General features: G+C 36.5%; 1 non-coding gene across 1 annotated transcript; it reads right to left on the reverse strand.

The window, feature by feature from the left end:
- Window positions 1–20,370: 20,370 nt before the first annotated feature.
- LOC122490672 lies at window positions 20,371–20,476 on the reverse strand. Its single transcript, XR_006299213.1, has one exon. It is a non-coding gene; the product is annotated as a U6 spliceosomal RNA (small nuclear RNA).
- Between the last annotated feature and the right edge of the window lie 2,538 nt (window positions 20,477–23,014).

Genomic DNA, 23,014 nt, shown 5'->3' on the forward strand with positions numbered 1-23,014 from the left:
GGAGACAGAGGCAGAGCATGAGCAGGGAAGGAGCAGAGAGACAGAGAAAGAAAGAGGGAGACACAGAATCTAAAGCAGGCTCCAGGATCCAAGCTGTCAGCACAGATCCCCACACGGGGCTCAAACCCACGAGCCGTGAGGTCATTACCTGAGCCAAAATTGGACGCTTAACCAACAGAGGCGCCCCAGACCTCTGACTTCTTAAATCCTCCCCTTACACCTGCTCACTCACAACAGAGCTAAGCACATTGAAGGAGCCTCCTGACTGATCAAAGTTGCCTCTTGACTCGAAAAATAACACCAACAGGAAGACAAGTGGCTGCTAAATTCACTTCTTCAGAAGGTACAGCACACAGCATTTGATCAATTTTGCCTTTGTATGAAGCTAGTGTGGAGAGAGCCCGTAACACTGTACTGTTGATTTTGTCAGATATCAAAAGAACTATATGTTAGAAGAGAGAAATGTAGGAGTACGAGCTAAGGAAATGGGCCCTGGGAGTTTAAAAGAATACAGACTGAATGCCGGATGGGTAGGCACAAGTTATCACTTTTAAACTCCTTTGGGAATTCTAGTCACAGTTTCACCATAGCTATCCTGAGAAGCTTCGGGCTTTTATTTTGCTGCTATGATCTCTGTGGAATTACTCTTCTCTATTGATAGATACATCAAAATACAATCCTTTCAGGTAAGAATTTAAATGTAGGAAGAACCTTACTGGACAGGGTGTTTGAATGGAAATGAAAACAGTGTATGTTTTTTAACATTCTGCCTTTGTCAAGTTATCAAAACAATCTAAAACCAATATAATTATTCCAGACCTGCAGCACATGGTAATATGTTCCATTTTAACTTTCTGGAAACATTGTAGAAAGGTTATAGCAGGACACAGATCTTTGGAAGCAGGGACCTCTCCACTGCAGCAGTTATTTGGAACTACATTTTCCCTACACAACAAAAACCCAGGTAGATCATAAAACAAGACACACGCCCCCATTAAATTCTTTGGTGGCCACGTATGTTCTACAGACCAACAAATAATCCTGAAAAATGAAAAAGCAAACCACAAACTACAAATGAAAAGAAAAAACCAAAAAGTTACCTATACTTGTGAAATAAATGTACATAATTAGAAGCTTTATTGAAGTTAAGTACTCACCTTACTCTTTGATTATACCTAGAAGAGTAAATATTAAATTTGACCATACGCTAATATGGGCTGCTCAGTAGATTTGCTATGTGGTGTTATATAAGTAAACTGAGATTAAAAATTTTCATGAACACAATGCTAGAAACATATAAAGTCCCCCAAATGTGTTTGCCGGCTGTATTAAAAGTAAAAACTAGCTTTAGAAATTGTGTCTATGATGTGTCATGGAAAATGCTTTAAAGTAAAAGTTAGAAATTTAGGTTTTTACCTGGATCTTTGACTTCTTTATTGCACAACATTGGCAAGTTATATAATACATTTATATCACATTGAAAAAATTTAATGCCATGGGTAAGAATCAAAGTCCTCAGATGCATGTGTTCAAGAAATAGATTTTATATATTTGTCTCCTGTAAGTCAGTTTAATTTCTATTTCACTGGATTCATGGAAATTTAGTCTCATTGTATTTATATTATATTCATATTCATATTCATATTCATATTATATTCCCCCTAGGTTGCACCTAAACTTCAAAAGTCTTACATAGATCAAGTCATGGAGTGTGTGTTGTGTGTATGTATGTGTGTGTGTGTGTATGACTTGGGGGAGAATGTGATATGGGGCCATGTTTTAGTCCATTTGGGCTGCTATGACACAATACGTTGGAGTGGGTGGATGTAAGTAACAGAAATTTATTTCTCACAGTTCTGAAGGCAGGAAAGCCCAAGGTCAAGGCTCCCGAAGATTTTATGTCTGGTGAAAATCTGCTTTGTGATTTATACATGGCTGTCTTTTGACATAATAGAAGGGGTGTGGGAGCTCTCTTGAGTATTTTTTATAAGGGCACTCATCCTACTCATGAGGGCCCTGCCATCAAGACCCAACCATCTCCCAAAGGCCCCACTTCCAAACACCATCACATGGGGATATAGGCTTCAGAACATGAACATAGGAGAAACACAAACATTTAATAGATAGTAAGATACATCAGAATCTTGATTTAAAGTGACCAAAAATTGTCTTTAATTACATGCACTATTTTCAAAATGTATGTCCCTGTTTACAAGTCTTCCTAGCTTGCTGTAAGACCTCACGTGTTCACATTCATGAGACTATCTCTAGTATACAGGCTGCTGGCCACTTCTATGCCCTTCAAGGCTAGAGTGGAATCATTGCTATGTTTCCAGGCCACACTGTATCAATGGAATGCTGGGCTGTTTCATGATACAGGCCTTTGCTTGTTGATGTCTCATAGGTTCTGGGAGCTCTACCCATACAAATGAAGATCAGGTATCCATTACTATCAGCAACCTCAAATCCAAGCTGCAATTCAGCCTTCTTTGGGACTTAGCCCAAGTCACAGAGCACAGAAAATCCCCCTCAGGGCCCCCAAAATTTGTGCCTCCTGATGCTTTCCCCTTTCTGTACAAAGAGAATTATTGCTCTGCTCTTATTCATGATGCTTTCTTCCTAATGTTTACTCTTTATATTATTTCCATTTCTACTGGCTAGTGAAACAGCCGGAAAGGCACTTTTTCCCCTTATCTTTCTGCTCTTGTATGCCTTTCCTGAAACAATGAGTATATAATGGCCAAACATGAAGCAACTAAGTGATCTCTAAAGACCTTTAGTCTGTATTCAGAGTACAACCAATCTCTTCTTGCTAAATCTGGATAAACTGAAAAAAGAGTTTTGGATGAATAGGAAAAGCCATTAAGATGACACAAAGATACTATTTTTTTAAAAATACAAATAGTAAACTCTGTTATCCTATATAGTTAGTAAATGAGGTATGCTATTTAAGTATAAGTTTCTTCCACTATCCAGAAGTAGACCATTCCTATGAAAACTTATAAGCCAAAAGGGTATAAGGTAAAGTAATTACTACTTCATAAACATGAAAATACTCTTCAGATTTCTTTCAGTTAGTGAAAAATAGGTACCAATGTAGGTCTTTCATAAGAGCAGAGTGGAATAAAGTGAACTTTTGGATAGTGGGGGGAAACCTGTATATAATTTTGTCAATCTAGAGTTCACATAATATTCATAATATATGACTCTCTAATTTTCACAGAATAGATGCAATACAGACACAATAAATATTGGTTTATGCAAAGTTTATATTTCTTAGTCACTCAGAGGCAATACAGAATCATCTATGACTTTTAAGAATTATATTTAATATGTTACCTGTAACATAAAGAAATATTAGTTAAGTTCAAGTAGAATGACACAATACTTATTCTACAAACCAACTGAGTAATCCAACAACGAAAAATTATATTCATAAGATGTGAGCAATTTGGTTGAAAAGAATTCTATAATTGAATGGATCCACAATACATCGCTTGACACTTTAAAGTAAATAAAACTAGTCAGCCAACTAAAATCCTCTTTGTAAGAAAATTAGGATGCAAATTTGAAAAAATAACTGAAAGTATAGCAAATATGAACAGAAAATGACTTATTAACTCTAAGGAAAGAGAAGTTATACCCAAATCCATAGAGTTGAATAATAAAGTGGCAGAATAGGCCTATAAATCCTCTAGATAAGTTGAGTTTAAATTCATGAATTCTAAACAAACATTCAAAATGTTTAACAGATAACTGTATCCAGTAACATTGCTAGTTAATTATTCCATGAAAAAGCAAGTGTTATTTTTGCTGCACTCGGTCTATCAGTAAACTTGAACCACTACAGGTGTTCGACACTGTGGTAGGTGTCAGAAATACAAATACTCATGACAAAATCACTTACTTTAAATGGCTGATTAAGAAAACCAATAGTGGTGGCATTCTGGAAAAGATGGTGGAGTAGGAGGACCCTAAGCTCACCTTATCCCACAAATACACCTAGATAACACCCACAGCACTGTGAATAACCCAGAAAATGACCCGAAGACTGGCAGAACAGACTCTCCACAGATAAACATAGAGAAAAGGCCATGTCAAAAATGGTAAAAAGGGCAGGCACACAATTGGGAACCAAACTGATCTGCAAGACTGTCTGCAGGAAGGAGGAACACTGCAAGTATGGTAAAGGGAGATGAGCAGATCCCATACTAGGTACTCCAAACATAGGGGACCTACACAAAGAAGACAAACTCCCACATTTGGGTTTGAACACCAGAGGAGCCTAATTTTTTGAGTCTTTATATACATGGGGTTTAATAGTGGGAAATTAAAAAATCAGGAGCTCGGCTCTGGGAGAGCCAGGGGGCAATCAGAAACTGAGTACCCACCCTTAAAATGACAGCATAACAGCAACCCTGATGAGATACAGCATAGAAGCAGCTGTTTGAAAGGTGCCTGGGGTATAAAGGAAGGATATTTATTTACTAATCTCAGACCATGAGAAGGGTCACTGATCTTTAGGAGACTTCTCCAAAGACAAAAGAATTGTTGGGTGCCACTTCTCTCTCCTGACCCCATGCTCTCCTATGGACGAGCACCCTCCAATCCACCCTCATCTGGAGTCCATCCAAAGCAGCATCACAAGGTTGGCAGTGTGCAAATAGCTCCAACAAGGGTCAGCACCACTCCAAAGTGACTCCAGACCTGGGGAGAGGGGAAGATAACCACACATACAAGTTCTACTGTGACCTTGCAGTGGGATGGGGGAATAGAGATGGTCTGACTGCAGGTCCTGCCCACCAACAAAAGCCTCTCAGGGGACAGCTCAGGAGGAGCACCCTGAGTTCAGTGCCACCACAGTTCTGGCAAATGCTTGGCCTGACCCAACTCAAGCCCAAGGTGGCCTCAGACTGGCCCATTAGCAGTACAGGAAACAAACCCTGCCCACAATAGGCAAAGAGAGCCATTGCAGATGACTGTGCTGAAGGCAAACATGGCTCAGCCACAAGAGTAGGGCATGTGCAACACATATTGGAGACACCTCTGAAGTGCCAGCTTCTGGTGAATAGGAGACATTATACCACAGGGCACTGCAGGACCTCTTCTTCATAAGGCCACCACTTTCAAGAGCAGGAGACCTATTTGACTTTCCTAAAACAAAGAAACAGATACCGAGGGACAAAATGAGGAGACAGAGGAATATGTACCAGATAAAAGAACATGACAAAATCACATCAAGGGACCTAAATAAAATGGAGATAATATGCCTAATAGAGAATTTAAAGTAATGATCATAAAGTTACACACTGAACTTTAGAAAAGAATGGAGGAATTCAGTGAGATGCTCAAGAAATAGAAAATATAAAAAAGAACCAATCATAGATGAAGAACTCAATCACTGAAATTAAAAATATAGTAGATGGAATAAATAGCAGAGTAGAGGAATAAAAATAAATGGATCAGTAAGCTGGAAGACAGAAAATGGAAAATAATCAAGCTGAACAGAAGAGAGGAAAAAATAATAAAAATAGATAGGGAATTCAGCAACACCATCAATCATAACAACATTGGCATGATAGGGACCCATAAAGGAGAAGAGAGAGAAAAGGAGGCAGAAAATTTATTTTAAGAAATAATAGATGAAAACTTCTCTGATCTGGGGAAGAAAACAGAAATCCAATCTAGGAGGCACAGAAAGCTGCCAACAATATCAACTCAAGGAGGTCTACACCAAGACACATAGTAATTTAATGGCAAGAGGTAATGATAAAGCAGCAAGAGAAAAGAAAACAGTTACATACAAGGAAAACCCATAAGGCTATTAGCTGAGTTTTCGGCAGAAACTTGGCAGGCCAGAAGGGAGTGGCATGATATCACGATATATTAAAAAAAAAAGCCTTTAAAAAAAAAAAGCCTCCAACCAAGAATACACTATCAAGCAAGGCTATCATTCAGGATAGAAGGAGAGATAAAGAGTTTCTCATACAAACAAAAGTTAAAGGAAATCATCACCCCTAAACCAGCCTTACAAGAAATATTAAAGAGGATTCTTTGAATGGTAAGGAAAGACCATAAGCAGAAGTAAGAAAAGTAGGAAGTACAAACACAGTAAAACTAACTATATCTACAAAAAATTAGTCCAGGGATTCACAAAATAAGAGGATTAAAGTGTGACACCAAATACCTAAAATGTGGGCAGGGGGGAGAGGAATAAAACTTTAGTGCTTTTAAAATGGGTTCAAACTTAATCAACCGCCAACTTAATTTAGACTGCTATATGCATAAGATGTCATATATAAACCTAATGATAACCACAAATCAAAAACCAGCAATAGATATGCAAAATACAAAGAGAGAGGAGCCCAAGTATAATACTATAGAAAGCCAGCAAGGCTCAAAAGAAGAAAGCAAAAGAAGGTACAGAGAACAGCTACAAAAACAATCATAAAACAAATTAACAAAATGGCAGTAAGTAAATACCTATAAATCAGCACTTTGAACGTAAATGGGCTAAACATTCCAATCAAAAGACACAGGGTGATGGAATGGATAAAAAGCAAGACCCATCTATGCTGCCTATGAGAGACTCATTTCATACCTAATGACACATGCAGATTGAATGTGAAGGGATAGAAAAGCATTTATCGTGCAAGTGGAAGTGAAAAGAAAACTGGGGTAGCAATACTTATATTTTAAAAATAGACTTTAAAACAAAGACTACAATAAGAGACAAATAAGGGCACTATATAATCATGAAGGGAACAATCCAATAAGAAGGTATAACAATTGTGAATATTTATGTATCCAACATGAGCACCCAACCAAACAAAACAGCTAATAACAAACATAAAGGAAGTAAATACAGTAATGCAATAATAGTAGGGGACTTTAATACCCCACTTACATCAATGTGTAGATCATCCATATAGAAAATCAACAAAGAAACAGTGGCTTTGAATGCCACATTGGACGAGATGGATCTAACAGATATATTTAGGACATTCCATCCTAAAACAGCAAAATACACACTCTTTCCAAGTGTACATGGAAAATTGTCCAAAAGAGATCACATGTTAGGCCATAAAACAAGTCTCAAAAAGTTCAAAAAAAAAAATCAAAGTCATACCATGCATGCATCTTTTCTGACTACAATGCTATGAAAGTAGAAATGAACTGCAAGAAAAAATCTGGAAAGAACACAAATACATGGAAGTCAAATAACATGCTTCTAAATAATGAATGGGTCAGTCAATAAATCAAAGAGGAAACTAGAAAATACATGGAGACAAATGAAAGTGAAAACACAATGGTCCTAAATCTTTGAGATGCAGTAAAAGCTGTTCTAAGAGGGAAGTTTATAGCAATGCAGGTCCACCCCAAGAAGCAAGAGAAATCTCAAATAAACAACCTAACCATACCCCAAAGGAGCTAGGAAAAGAACAAACACAATACAAAACCAGTAGATGGAAGAAAATAATAAAGATTAGAACAGAAATAAACAAAATAGAAACTAAAAAAACAATAGAACAGATCAATGAAACCAGGAGCTGGTTCTTTGAAAAGATAAACAAAATTGATAAAACGTTATCAGACTCATTGAGAGAGAGGGGACTCAAATTAACAAAATCAGAAATGAAAGGAGAAATAACAACACCACAAAGATACAAAGGATTATAAGAGAAAATTATGAAAAATTTATGCCAAAAATTGGACAAACTAAAAGAAATGGATAAATTCCTAGATACATAATTTCCCAAAACTACATCAAGAAGAAATAGAAAATTTGAACAGACTAAGTAGTAGCAATGAAATTGAATCAGTAATTAAAAAGTTCCCAACAAACAAAAGTCCGGGACGAGATGGCTTCACAGATGAATTCTACCAAACATTTAAAGAAGACTTAATTCTATTCCCCCAAAACTATTATGAAAAAAATAGAAGAGGAAGGGAAGCTTCAAATTCATTTTATGAGACCAGCATTACCCTGATAAGAAAACCAGATAGACTATACCAAAAAAGGAGAACTACAGGCCAATATCTCTGATGAACATAGATGCAAAATCCTCAACAAAACATTAACCCAACAAAACATTTAACAATCTTTCACAAAAAAATAATAACAAATAAAAAATCATTCATCATGATCAAGTGGGATTTATTCCTAAGCTGCAAGGTGGGTCAATATTCACAATTCAATCAACATGATACATTACATCAATAAGAGAAAGGATAAAAACCATTTGATCATTTCAATAGGTGCAGAAAAAGCATTTGACAAATTACAACATCCATTCATGTTACAAACCCTCAACAAAGTAGGTTTAGAGAGAACATATATCAACATAATAAAGGTCATAAATAAAAAAGCCACCAATAACATCAAGCTCAATGGTGAAAAAGTGAGAGCTTTTTTCCTAAGATCAAGAACAAGATAAAAATGTCCACTCTCAACACTTTTATTCAACATAGTACTGGAACACCTAGCCACAGCAGTCAGACAACAAAAAGAAATAAAAGGTATGCAAATTGGTAAGGAAGAAGTAAAACTTTCACTATTTGCAGATGACATGATACTATATAAAGAAAACCCTGTAGATTCCACCAAATATCTACTAGAACTGGTAAATGAAGTTAGTAGGTTGTAGGATACAAAATCAATGTACAGAAATCTGTTGCATTTCTATATACTAATAATGAAGCAGCAGAAAGAGAAATTCAGAAAACAATCTCATTTATCAAAGAAACCCAAGTATCCTTTGATAGATGAATGAATAAAGAAGATATAAGGGAATATTACCCAGCCATAAAAGAGAATGAAATCTTGCCATTTGCAACAATGTGAATGGATCTGAGAGTATAATGCTAAGTGAAATAAGTCAGAGAAAGACAAATGTCATATGATTTCACTCATATCTGGAATTTAAGTAACAAAACAAATGAACAAGGAAAAAAAGAGACAAACAAACCAAAAAAAACCAGACTCATAAATATAGAGAACAAACTGGTGGTTATCAGAGGGGAGGCAGGTGGGGGGATGGTTGAAATAGGTGAAGGGGATTAAGAGCACACTTATTGTGATGATCACTGAGTAATGTATAAAACTATTGAATCATTGGGGCGCCTGGGTGGCGCAGTCGGTTGAGCGTCCGACTTCAGCCAGGTCCTGATCTCGCCGTCTGTGAGTTCGAGCCCCGCGTCGGGCTCTGGGCTGATGGCTCAGAGCCTGGAGCCTGCTTCCGATTCTGTGTCTCCCTCTCTCTCTGCCCCTCCCCGTTCACGCTCTGTCTCTCTCTGTCCCAAAAATAAATTTAAAAAGTTGAAAAAAAAATTAAAAAAAAAACTATTGAATCATTATATTATATACCTGAAACTAATAATATTGTATGTTAATTATACTGGAATTTAGAAAAAGAAAGAAACTACTAGTGGCTTACAACACAGTGGTTAGTCCTGTATCCATTCAATACATATTATTACTCTACTTAGTTTGAATCAGACACTAGGCTAAGTGCTATATTAAGGTACCTTCCTCTCCTAAAAGTTAGAGCCACTGGCCTACTAGGAGAGGTAACTTAGAAAATAATTATAATACATATGCTTAGATAAGGCTCCGAGTTCTATGAGAAATCCAGGAAAGGCACCATTGACTCCATGAAGAGAGTACTTCTAGCTGAGATCTAAAAGAAGCATAGATAGAAGATATCCAAATTAAAAGAAAGAGGAGCATGGGATTTAAAAACAGACACTTAGTCATCATAAGAAGTTATTTAACATGATAGGAATTTAGAAGGTATGAAAGGAAATGTTCATAATAGGGAATGGGAGTATAAGGAAGATAGATTATGATCAAAATTGAAGTTTGCCATAGGAGAATAAAGGTCCTCAAAATATCGATGCGCTGATCTCCTGAACCTGTGAATATGTTAAACTGCATGCAGAAGGGATTTTGCAAATACTTAGTAGCTACTGATCTTAAAACGGAAATTCTCCCATTTGGGGTTATCTTGGTAAACCTGATCCAATCACATGAGCCCTTAAAGGCAGAGGACTATCTCTGGCCAGATGAAGAAAAAGGGGGACGACTGAAAGAGTCAATGCATGAGAAGGCCTCAACCAATCATTGTTAATTTTGAAGACAAAGGGGGCCACAAGCCAGGCAATGTGGTTTTAGAAGTTAAGAGCAGCCTTGACTGACAGCCAGCAAGAAAATGGGCACCTTGGTGCCACAACAATAAGAAACTGATTTCAACTGACAACCGGAATGAGCTTGAAATGGATTCTTTCCAAAGCTTCCAGATAGAGCCTAGCATCCCTAACACTTTGATTTCCCTCTTGTGAAACCCAAGCAGAGAAACTAACTGAGTCAACCTGGATTTCAGATTTACAGACTGTGAGATAGTACATCTGTGTTGTTTTGAGAAAACTAATACAAGGTTAAAGTGTTAAGTAGAGACTAAACTATACAGGCCTTCATATGCCTGTTAGGCTATTAGAGAAGTTTTCTTCAAAACACAGAAAGGACTGGATTTTGCATGAAAAGTAAATTTTTCAGCAGTGTTTTGATCTAGTGTCTAGAGTAGACTAGTGTCTAGAGAAGAGGAAAGTACAATCCTGTACCACAATGTAAGATCCATGAAGGCAGGGATTATTTTCTGTACAATGCTACATCTCCATTCCCTAGAACAGTTCCAGTACTTAACAGGTACTCCAAAAATATTTTCTGTTGAATGAATCATGCTATCCTGTAGTAGAAAGGATCAGTAAATTCGTGGTCAAATTTTGCCTATTGTAATTATGGGCATACTTGGGGAAAGGTGGTCAAAGTCTTCTTTATCTTTACTCACTATTTTCTGCCCACATTCTTTGCATTTTCACTAAAGAAATATTTAGGCAAAAAAGTCACAATAGGTTTAGAAAATAGCACTAAGGTGGCAGTGAATACCGAGATTGAACTTGCCATCTTGTAAAGGGTAAGAAGGACAAGAGATGCATGGTGGGGATTTGACTTGGCAGGAGGCCCACCTGGAACCAGGACTAAATATACTAGGAAGCTCTCTTAATAAGGATTTGTTTTTATTCCCCTTCTCATAATAGCTACATGTTCTGGATTTCTCACTCCCTAAATGAGGTGAAAATAAAACTACATTTCCAAGTTAGTCTTTAGAGTGAAACATTCCAAATAGACACCATAAAATGCCCTTCAGCAAACAAAAATAAAATAAAAGCCTAGTGAAAGTGGTTATTCAGACTTACTGGTTTAGGCCCTGGTAGTAAAATAAATTCAGTTTTTGGAAAATTATGTTTATCTTGTGTATTTTTCATGTTTTTAACCCTGGCCATTGTTTATATTGCAATTTCCACAAAGGAAAAGATGGAGTAATCTTCACGCATCTTTACAAACACAGTTCAATACTCTGCACATAATGAATGTTCACGAAATAGTAACATCTCTCCTATTTATTTTAAAAAGTAGAAAACTAAAAACTAAAAACAGATCCCTCAGAAATTGGCAACTATACCTTCCCATAGTAATCTTAGATCTAGCTTTTCATTGTCCCATACTCAAAGACAGATAACAAGACAGTTCATTATTTCGATCATTTGATAATTAGTGAATACCTACCATGGGACAAGACACAATGCCACAGGGACACAGTGATGATCAAATCAGATTTAGTGGGCCCCTGATAATACAGAGTTCACAGTCTACTTGGGGAAACAGGCTTGAATCAAGTAATCACACTAATAAATATATACATCAATAAATTGAGTAAATGTTCTTAATATAAAGAACATTTCTCTTAGAAAAAAAAAGATGGAAAATAATGCCAGGCAGATATTATTATGGAGTTCCTTGAAAGCATGACATTTTGGAGGAATTACAAGCTGTTTAGTAATGCTAGTACAAGAGGCTGGATATGCTGAGGAGCTGAAGTTGGAGTTGGAGAAGCAAGCAAGCCAGAACACGACCTGCTGAGTTCTGGACTTTATTCTATAGATGATGAGCACGCCCACTGTCCTGGGCCTTCCCTTTAATAAAGTAATCATTTAAATTTGCCATATAACTTACAAAATTATACACATACAAATTTCTATATTAACGAAATATTTACCTAAATAAATAATTGTATTAATAATAATCATGTCCCCTTTCCAGAAAAAATTATTGCACTTATATATTTCAGTTATACACACAGACACATATAGACACTCAGACAGACACGTACAGACACAAAGACACACACATATACGATCAATCTGGAAACTGCCCCCTTTGTTCCAGAACCCAAATTGTATAAATTGCGTAAATATTAAAAGGCAAGATTTTTTTTCCATCCCCTTTTAGCCCCACTTTTAAACTCAACAGAAAATAAAAATTTTGTCACTCTAAGAAATACAAACTAAACATAGTTAAAGACACCAGCTAGAGAACACAAAAGCCATTTCCATTCTGTAGAGAATTACAAAATGTTACATTTTAAATGAGAAAATAAAACTGTTCTTTTATATCAACATAACACTAGAAAATAGAAATAAAGAAGATTTAAATTAGCCTTTGTTATTACAATGGTAATCAATCTTACCCTTTGCTCAAAATAAACAATTGTGATTAAAATATAAACACAATCCAGAGTTTGAATGAAGAAATTTTAGTCCCTGAATTCATACAATTTCTATCATATTAGTTGCTACTTAGCTTATTTTTTTTTAAGTGGGGAAATATTGTTAGCCATTTTGTTTCATTTGCTTTTACTCTAACTCACCTTATTGTCCATGTAAGCAATACAAAAGTGCAGTCTAAATATTTTCTAATAAAATATTTACGTGCTCAAATCACGTAACAGAAATGTGTGGAAGTTTGGGGTGGGGACATGGTGGAGAAAGAGGGACTTTTCACTGTTCTAAAATGGAACAGGTAATCTGCATTGGTTAGATAATGTTTCCTCTAATATTCTGAGATATCATCTATAAGGAAGCTGTTAAAGAATAGATTATTGTTTAAGCAAAGATTCATAAAAATGTGGAGCTGAGAGGACCAAAAGTTGATCCCATCTACATTCTTATTATTCTTTGTGCTTCTTAATTTTTCCCAGACTCACTTGCACTTAGGTTGGAGCCTTGGGACTAGTTATAGTCAGTGGACTATGAATGAAAGTGATCCATTATTTGCCAGCTGAGCTCTTAAGATCTGTGCACTTCTTCCATCTCTCTCTTCTCTTCCTGTAGCTACCTACTAAACCATGGTTCCTGGTGCAACCTGGGTTCCCAAGTGACTAGCAGAGTGCCTTCTGCCATCTTGCATGTTGGAAAAAAAAATGTGAGTAAGAAACCACTGTCGAACTACTGAGATTCTGGGGTTTGTCTGCTGTAGTAGTTAACATTATTTAATCCAACAGATATAGCATGAAATGTGCTTTGGTGTAACAAAGCCTAAAATATTTGACATTAACCTGAGATCAAAAGGCAAGGTAACTGATAGCAGCAAAGGAAGATACAATCATGCATAGGCTCTATATTTGTTAATGCTAACAAAACAGAAGAGAGACCATGTACTATTTAACTTGTAATTGTTAGAGGAGGTCATGGAGAGGACATGATCTCCAGCTGACCTGTGAGCTATCCTGAGCAATTGAGGCTCCTCATCCCCTTCCTTGTCCTTGGAATATACTTGTGCCATAGTGGAAGCTGTTCCAAGGACATAGCCTTAAAAGTAAGGTGTTGTTGAAACCATCTTCATGATGTATGTGATTGAACCCAGTTTGGGTCCTTATAAACTTTTAAGATTCTGGCAAGCAGGTGAGGAGATCTGGTCATTTTGTAGCCACCCAAGACAAGCCTTGTGTGTAAGATTCAGGCTTATTAAAACCTGCCACCTACCAATCTGGAGTGGTCTGCCTCTTGCTTTGGTCTCTCCTTGCCCTCTGCATATCAAGGGGCCGATTTGAGAACCAACAGTAGTTCCAGGGAGAGGATGGTCTATTAATTGGTACTGGCTGTGTTTCATAATATATTATGAGAAAGTTATTGGCATAGGAAGAATTAGCCAATTTAAAACAGCAATTTGGGCCTTGCATGATTGGAAAAATTGACAGCTTTCAGATTCTAATAGTAAGAGAACGGATTGAAATTGCCTTTGAGAGATCAAAACCAATATACCTTTTCTACTAAATAAAAAGAAACAGGAAAAGATCAGATAACAGGTGTAGCTGACATATGTTCCAGAGAACTTCAAGTTAGCATCCAATATTTGGGGGAGATCCATGGAATAAGAAAACAAAAAAGTAAAGAAGACTCCAAAATCATAACTCATGGAATTGACTGGAAGCAAATAAATCAGAAGTCTACTGCATTTTCAAAGGGATGCTTATAAGTTTGGACTATAGAACACCTCAGAATGTTCCAGGCTTAAACAAACAAACAAGAAAATACTGTGGGCCTTCAAAGTTATGTGGGAAAAAGTGGTTTTCTTGAGAAATCTTTTTGTTGAGCAGAGTTTCCAATTCCTACTTCAGATGAACCAAGAATAATAGAAAAGAAGAAACATCCCAGAAGGCATAGCCAAAGAATAGGAAGAAAAATAGATATAGAAATCTTCTGGAACATAACAAGAAACTTAATCAAGGAATCTCTGCTACTCAGGGTAAAAGTTCTTAAAATGTCTGTTCAATGGGATTTCAGAATTTCTCACTTGCCACCCGGTTTTCTTTTTTCCCTGTAGGATTTGTTTATTACAGATATCCTGGTCCTATTCCATTGTTAATATATAAAATGAGAAATTAATTCATAGCTAATTGATCCATGAGGAATATTTTTTGTTATCAACTATATTTAATATTTAAATTAATATGTATTTTTTGTAAAATATTAGCCGGTAAACTTTTCTGAGGTTTCAACAAAGGCACTCTATTTAAAAGTCAAAGTTTCTCCTTCAGAGCATGACAAAGATAATGACATCCTCAGAATATAAGTCAGCATGAATGCCCCAGAAACCCTTCTTAGTTTTACTGCATTTAAAGGCCAGCCATCTGAAATTAGGATGTTAGACTTGAAATCTAAGTCAGGATAGCAGAGTGAATTGAGGATATTCACTGAACATAGTTTTTGAAGTCTAATTGTATTAGTTCAAATTCTGTCTCTGACAATAACTAGTACAATCTCTTAAACTTCTCTATGTCCCATTTTCCTCATTTTCTTCCATTTCTTAATATGGAGATAATAGTACTGACACATAGGATTGTAAGGATTAAATATGATAATATATAACGTATGGTAAATGCTCAATAGTTAGCTTGATTTATACAAAGAATAACGACTATAAACTCGCTTATTGAAAAAGAGAGACAATGGGAGACTTATAGGAGCTTGTCCCACAAAGCACATGTTAAGAATAAAAGCCAGGCCATGGTTCTTTGCTCTACACTCTGGGCCTTTGGTTCTGACCTTCTAGTCCTTCTTTCTTTGTCAGGAAATATAACCTGTGTTTATGGCTGAGTAATATTATCAGTTTAATTCCTGTATGTAAAATGGGGATCCAAATCCTCTTCTTATTCTGTACTGTTTCTGTCCCTTTCCGATCAAGCTAGCAGTGTTTCTGACTGTATAATGCTCTTAAAATTTCTTTGGTCCCTTATGAATCATATTGGGGTTCATTTCATTAGATAAAAGTCACACTCCTGGGCATCTTCAAGATGTTTTCTACCTTAGGCGGAAGCTGAGGCTACGAGAACAAAGCACCATTGTTCAACTGAATAGTTCTCTGAGTTATATCTTTCAACACAGGATGTAATAGTTACATTTATGGATTTGTTTTTAAATCATAATTTCCTGACTTAAAAAAAGCATTTATCATCTCTTAAAGTTTCTGAGAATCACATATTCAGGGGCAACTCACCTGGATGATTTTGACTAAGTGTCTCTTATGAGGTTGTAGTCAAATGGGGGCCAGAGATACAGTTACCAGAAGGCATGAGTGACTTTGGAAAATCCACTCTCAAGGTAGATCACTCACTCAATCACTTGGCTGGCAAGTTGTTTCTCATTATTATGAAGAAGCCTCAGTTCATTCTCATGCATCCCTTCCCATAAGGCTACTTGAATGTCCTTACAATAGGACAGATGGCTTTATGCAGAGTAAATGATCCAAGAGAGGACAAAGTAGAAACTGAAGTATTTTTTATGACCTAGTTTTGAGAATTATACAAAACCAATTCTACAGTATTCTATTTTTCACACAGACCACACATGATTCAAAGAGGGGGGAGTACCACAGCCAGATGCAAATACTAGAAGTGGAACATAGGGGGCCATCTTGGAAGCTAGCTCCCACACTGCCTTCTAGTGATAGAAAATAGATATTAAACACAATAAGTATAAATAAAGTACACAGTATGGTCAAAGATGTTAAGTGCTATGAATGAGAAGAAAGAAAAAAAGACCACAGTCAGGGAATGGAGAGAGCAGTTTGCAGTGATAGTCAGTGTTGGCCTTATTAAAAAGATGATAGTTTTGTAAAGACCTGAAGAAAGGAATTTTATAATGCTGATATTCTAATAATACACTGCCCATATTTTATTTATTTCAAAGGGTATCATATTTTCAAGCACAGAATCAATTTGATATATTAAGAAAACATATTTCTTATTATGTCTAAGGCTACATACAAAGCTTATAAAAGCCTCTTTCCAAGGATTTGGTGTTCACAGGCCTTGTATAAGAGGATTACAAGTTAGTAGTAAAAGGATTTACAGTGATTCTTAGTGATGTTATTTATTTGCAAATTCTTAACCGTTTTTAAAAGTCATTGAGCAGCATCTAATATTTGAGGCATGCAAAAACAAAAAGCAGCATCTAATATTTGAGGCATACAAAACAATGTATTTAACTAATAAAGTATAATAACACTTTATAAGATTTATTATATTTACTTTCTAATATTTACTCATATTTTTGTATATACTGTTTTTCACTCAAATTTACTTTATGTACCATATTCCATTGTGTGGAGAGAGCACAATTCATACTTTCTCTGGTCAATAAATACATAGTTCCAGTCATCCTTGCCATTAAAAATAATCATTCTAGGAAAATTCTTAGACAAGCTTTTATTTATTTATTTATTTATTTATTTTTTTAATTTTTTTTCAATGTTTATTTATTTTGGGACAGAGAGAGACAGAGCATGAACGGGGAAGGGGCAGAGAGAGAGGGAGACACAGATTCGGAAGCAGGCTCCAGGCTCCGAGCCATCAGCCCAGAGCCTGACGCGGGGCTCGAACTCACGGACCGCGAGATCGTGACCTGGCTGAAGTCGGACGCTTAACCGACTGCGCCACCCAGGCGCCCCAAGCTTTTATTTTTTTTTAATATAATATATTGACAAGTTAGCTAACATACAGTGTATACAGTGTGCTCTTGGATTTGGGAGAAGATTCCCATGATTCATCACTTACATAAAACACCCAGTGCTCATCCCAACAAGTGCCCTCCTCAATGCCCATCACCCATTTTCCTGTCTCCCCCTCTCCCTGTCATCAGCCTTTAGTTTGTTTTCTGTATTTAAGAGTCTGTTATGGTTTGTCTCCCTCTCCATTTGAAACTATTTTTCCCCCTGCTCTTCTCCCATGGTCTCCTGTTAAGTTTCTCAAATTCCACATACGAGTGAAAATATATGATATTTGTCTTTGACTGGCTTATTTTACTTAGCATTATATCCTCAAGTTCCATCCACATTGTTGCAAATGGCAGGATTTCATTCTTTCTCACTGCCAAGTAGCATTCCACTGTATATATAAATCACATCTTTATCCATTCATCAGTTGATGGATATAATTTGGCTATTGTTGAAAGTGCTGCTATAAACATTGGGGTACATGTGCCCCTATGAATCAGCACTCCTGTATCTTTTAAATAAATTCCTAGTAGTGCTATTGCTGGATTGTAGGGTAATTGTATTTTTAATTTTTTGAGGAAACTTCACACTGTTTTCCAGAGTGGCTGTACCAGTTTGCATTCCCACCAACAATGCAAGAGGGTTCCTGTTTCTCCATATCCTCATCAACATCTGCGGTTTCTTGAGTTGTTAATTTCAGTCACTCTGGCCAGTGTGAGGTGGTATCTCAATGTGGTTTTGATTTGTATTTCCCTGATGATGAGTGATGTTGAGTATCTCTTCATGTGTCTGTTGGCCATCTGGATGTCTTCTTTGGAAAGGCGCTAGACAGGCTTTTCTAAGGTAGACATGAAGTAGGTCAAAACACCATTTATAGTAATGATAACAATAAAGATAGATACCAGGAACAAATTTAACAAATATTTTACACCTTTCTGTAGACAAATATAAATCCTTATTGAGACAAATAGAGATGTATACCATATTCATCAATTGACACAAAATTTCAATTCTTTTTAAATTAATGCTCTTTAATTGTAATTTCAATAAAAATCTTACATAGTTTCGAAGAAATTTCACAGCTGATTATAAATTAATTTGAATGTATGAAAAAATAAGAACAGCTAAAAATTCTTTTAAAATATTTATTTAATTAGTTTTGATAGAGAAAGAGAGACTGCGTGCACAGAGATGGGGCAGAAAGGATCCAAAGCAGGCTCCACGCTGACAGCAGAGAGCCTGATGCAGGGCTCAAACTCATGAACCGTGATATCATGACCTGAGCTAAAGTTGGACGCTTAATTGACTGAGCCACCCAGGTGCCCCAACAGCTAAAAAATTCTTAACAAAGAAAACAAATAAGTTTTGGGAACTTTTCCTATCCAGATATAGTAGAGTTCAAAACCACCTGATTTTCATTATGTATAATGATTACTTTTTTCTTAGGTAGATTTATCATTCTGGAAGAAACAATCAATATCAAATGCATGTTGACATCTCAGTTTCGTTGTATATCAAAATTGCAACTAAAAACTATTAAAACTCATTGTTAGTGTGTAAATTTTCCCTTGCTGGGACTAAATAACTACACAGTAAAATTATTAAATTAATTTTATGTATAGGTTTTAATGATTTTTATCAGGGATATTTGTTTAATTTACAATAATAATTGACTGATGGTATTCTGATAGCATTCCCATAGACTCGTCAGAATCTTTTCTCTGAGGTGACTGTCAGTTTCAAACTGTGTGGTCTGAGAGATCTAAATGTCTTTGATCACATCCCTAAAGGATGTGGGAATAAGAACAAAGCCTAAATTTCCTATACACGGATGCCAGGTCCAACAGGAGCTCTATCACTTCACCTGATACATGCTTTGTTCTCTTCCCACCATAATAGGATCAGAGATTGTACTAAAATATTTTGATTTCTCCTCTAGCCAGGCACAAATTCAATATGGTTGCTTAATAAAATTAATTATGCACACTAATTTATAATAAAGGAAATTTTCAATCAGAATATAGCTTTCAAATATACATAAATGGACATGAAAATGACACATTTTCCATTGGCTTACAGGAAGAACATAAGAACTAATGTTCCACTTCACACATTACCCATCTTAAATTTTATAATTTATGGTAGTAATATTTGCTTTTTGCCTCAAAAATGTTTCCCCTTTTGCTTGATTTAATTACTTTTTCTAGGAAGCCTTAACTAGCCCCATAAGGAACTCACTACCCTCTCTTTGTGTGATGCTTTTGTAGTTCCTTATTCCACTAAACTGTTCACATGACTGTTTTTACTTACAGATTGTAATCTTTTGAGAACACAGATGGTATCTTATTCATCTGTGTACACAACCAACTGGAAAGTAAAGGGCCTTCCTCACAAGGAATGTCAAATCCTTGAACTGTTATTTCCGCTACCACACAACCATGATGTGTTTACTTTCATAATCAATTCTTTCACAGCTTCCATCTAGTTTTACTTACAGCTTTTTGAGGGTTGTTTTTCAGAAAATTATTGCATAACCTTTTGTTCACACCAATTTGTGATGTCATTGGCCCATGCTACATTTTACTTAATGTTTCCCATATGTCAAGCACAGTGCTAAGTACTAGGTATATAAACATGAAGAAGACATAGCCTACCCTTAAATAATTCAAAGACCAGTCATACGGGATACAAAAACTAATAGTTACAGTGCAATACAGTGCTGTAACATAGACAGGAACAGAGTGAGCTAGAAACATACATTTAGTGACTGGTTCTGGCTACTTGAGAACAGATTCAAAGAGCTTAACAGATTGGCAGATGTTGCTACATAAAGAAGAAGGAAGCAAATTTTAGGAAGAATGTATACAAAGATATGCAGTCAAGAAAGGATGAGGCAGATCTTGTGAATATGGAGCTGCTCTCAATGTTTGGAACACAGGGTATCTGATATGGAGAGAAGAAATGTTGGGAAGTTGGTCAGTAAACTAGAACAAATCTTAGGGGCCATGTTGTCCTTGCACAGGAGCCATGCTAATCTTCTTTATATTGTTCTAATTTTACTGTATGTGCTGCTGAAGCAAGCACTTAGAGGCAATGTTAAGGAATGTATGTTTCATCTGTGGTAACATAATGCTGGAGACAGGATGAGGACAGGTTTGGAGGTGAGGAAGTTTGTGGCAGAAGGACCAATCAGGAGGCTTTTAAATCTTCTAGAGAAAACATGAGGTGACCTTTCAAATGGTGGAGGCATTGTGGGGCACAAAGATTAATTTGGTTGATGTTAATGAAATAAACTCAAATGAGCAAAATAGAAAGAAGAATCAGTAGGATGGAGAAGCTAAGGGTGATTCCTTGTTTCTTCTATGAAACACTGAACATGAGAAGAATCTCTCTAGGTTTAAATAATGTTTGGAGTGCCTGGGAGACAAACAGGCAGACATGTCTAGTAGATAAATGCATCTGGAATTCAAGAGTAAAGTTGCGACTCACTGATTAGAAGTTTTCCCCTTATATCTGGTAATGAAAACCATGAAAGTAGATCAGATCACCCAAAGTTTAAATGGTAAATAAAAACGAAAGACAGAAAAGAGTAGAACTTGAGTCATCCACCAATATATAAATAGTGACCAGACAACAGAGGAAAAGGATCCTATGAAGAATCCCAAATAGACTAATCAAAATGATAAGTAGAAGCCGTGAGAGAATAGGAAATTACTGTTGAAAACTGCAAATCCCTCATGAGAGAAAAGCTTAGTTAAATTTGTCAAATAAGAAGAAACTGCCATGAAGGTTGGAAAAGCCATTCAGGGAAGGGCAGGAGTCAGAGACTCAATAACCAAGGTTTGAGGACATTAAGTATTTCTTAAAAAGAGTGATACTGAAAGGAAGGAGAGATATAAGTGCAGTCATTTGAGCAGGATAATGGAAGCCTGTTTGTTTTTGTTTTTGTTTTTGTTTTTTACAACCTGAAAAGAAAGAGGTAAAAGAATAGGCAAATTGTTGGTAGAGAAAATAGACAAGATAATGGGATAAAATCTCTTTATAAGTGATGGGAACTGAGATACTGGTGTATTAGTTTCATACTGATGCTGTATCTTGGTAGCCTACAACAACAAAAGTTATTATCTTACAGTTCTGGAGGTCAGAAGTCCAAAATGGGTTTTATCAGGATAAAAAAAATCAAGATGTCAGTAGGGCTGAGCTCCTTTCTGGAGGCTATAGAGGATGATCCATTTGCTTGCCTTTTGAAGCTTCTAGAAGCTATCTGCATTCCTTCGTTTATAGCTTCATCCTCCATCTTTAAAGCCAGCAGCATGAGATCTTCAAATCTCTCTCTCTCTCTCTCTCTCTCTCTCTCTCTCTGTCTCTCTCTCTCTCTCTCTCTCTCTCTCTCTCACACACACACACACACACACACACACACCTCAACTTCTGTTGTCAAATCTTCATATCGCCTCTGACTCTGACCTTGTATTTCCTTTTTACAAGGATCTTGTGAGCAAAGTGGGCCAACTCAGATAATCCAGAACAATCTCCTTATCTCGATTCTATACTTAATCATCTGCAAAGTCTCTTTTGTCATATAATTTTTTTTTAACGTTTATTTATTTTTGAGACAGAGAGAGACAGAGCATGAACGGGGGAGGGTCAGAGAGAGGGAGACACAGAATCTGAAACAGGCTCCAGGCTCTGAGCTGTCAGAACAGAGCCCAACACGGGGCTCGAACTCACGGACCACAAGATCATGACCTGAGCCGAAGTCAGCCGCTTAACCGACTAAGCCACCCAGGCGCCACCTCTTTTGTCATATAAAGTAAAATATTTACAAGGGCCATATATGAAGATGTTGACATTTTGGGGGGAGCATTATTCTGTTTACCACACCGAGTAAGAGTGAGTGATTAAACTAGGAAAGGAAAATCAACTCCTCTTCTTTTAATAGGAAACAAGAAGGATACCAGAGTATATGATGTCATATTCAAGTCAGAAACAAAGTTTGGAACTGGTCCTGTCTAATGGCCATATTTTCTTCTTGGCAGCATTGGGAGGGTGAAGTATGCCATTGACAAGAGGAACACGTTTTTGGAAAACCCAGTAAAGTCAGTTGCAGAGAACACGATAAAAAAATGGGAAGAGACCATGAAGAAGCATGCAGGAACTCCAGTGGAGCTAGAAAGCATAAGACCTATGTGGAGCTTATTGACTTAACTTGGAGATTTGTCCAGCAACACTTTGCAGCCTGGGAACAGAATCAAAGAAATGAATAGTTGGATTCATCAAGTGATGATGTCTGAAGGGTGGCTGTAGTTGGGAAAATAAGGATAAATGGAAGCAAGGATCCTGGTGAATATATATTATCATTGAAACCACTGATCCTAGCATTAGTCTTGGTCAGATTCATTCTTCTCTGATTTTGAAATTTTGTAAAAATGTATTTAATATACAAGCTATGTGTGTGTTTGTGTATGTGTGTATGTGTGTGTGTGTATGTGTATATGAGTGTGTGTGTGTGTATGAGAGACAGAGAAATTCCCAAGCCTTGGAAATGCAAATTTCTTAGCTATAGCATTGACAGATCAATATCCTTATGTATTCAAATTACAAAATCATGTCAATAACCAA

This window comes from Prionailurus bengalensis, chromosome B2 (assembly GCF_016509475.1).
Source record: "Prionailurus bengalensis isolate Pbe53 chromosome B2, Fcat_Pben_1.1_paternal_pri, whole genome shotgun sequence".
Classification (NCBI taxonomy): Eukaryota; Metazoa; Chordata; class Mammalia; order Carnivora; family Felidae; genus Prionailurus; species Prionailurus bengalensis.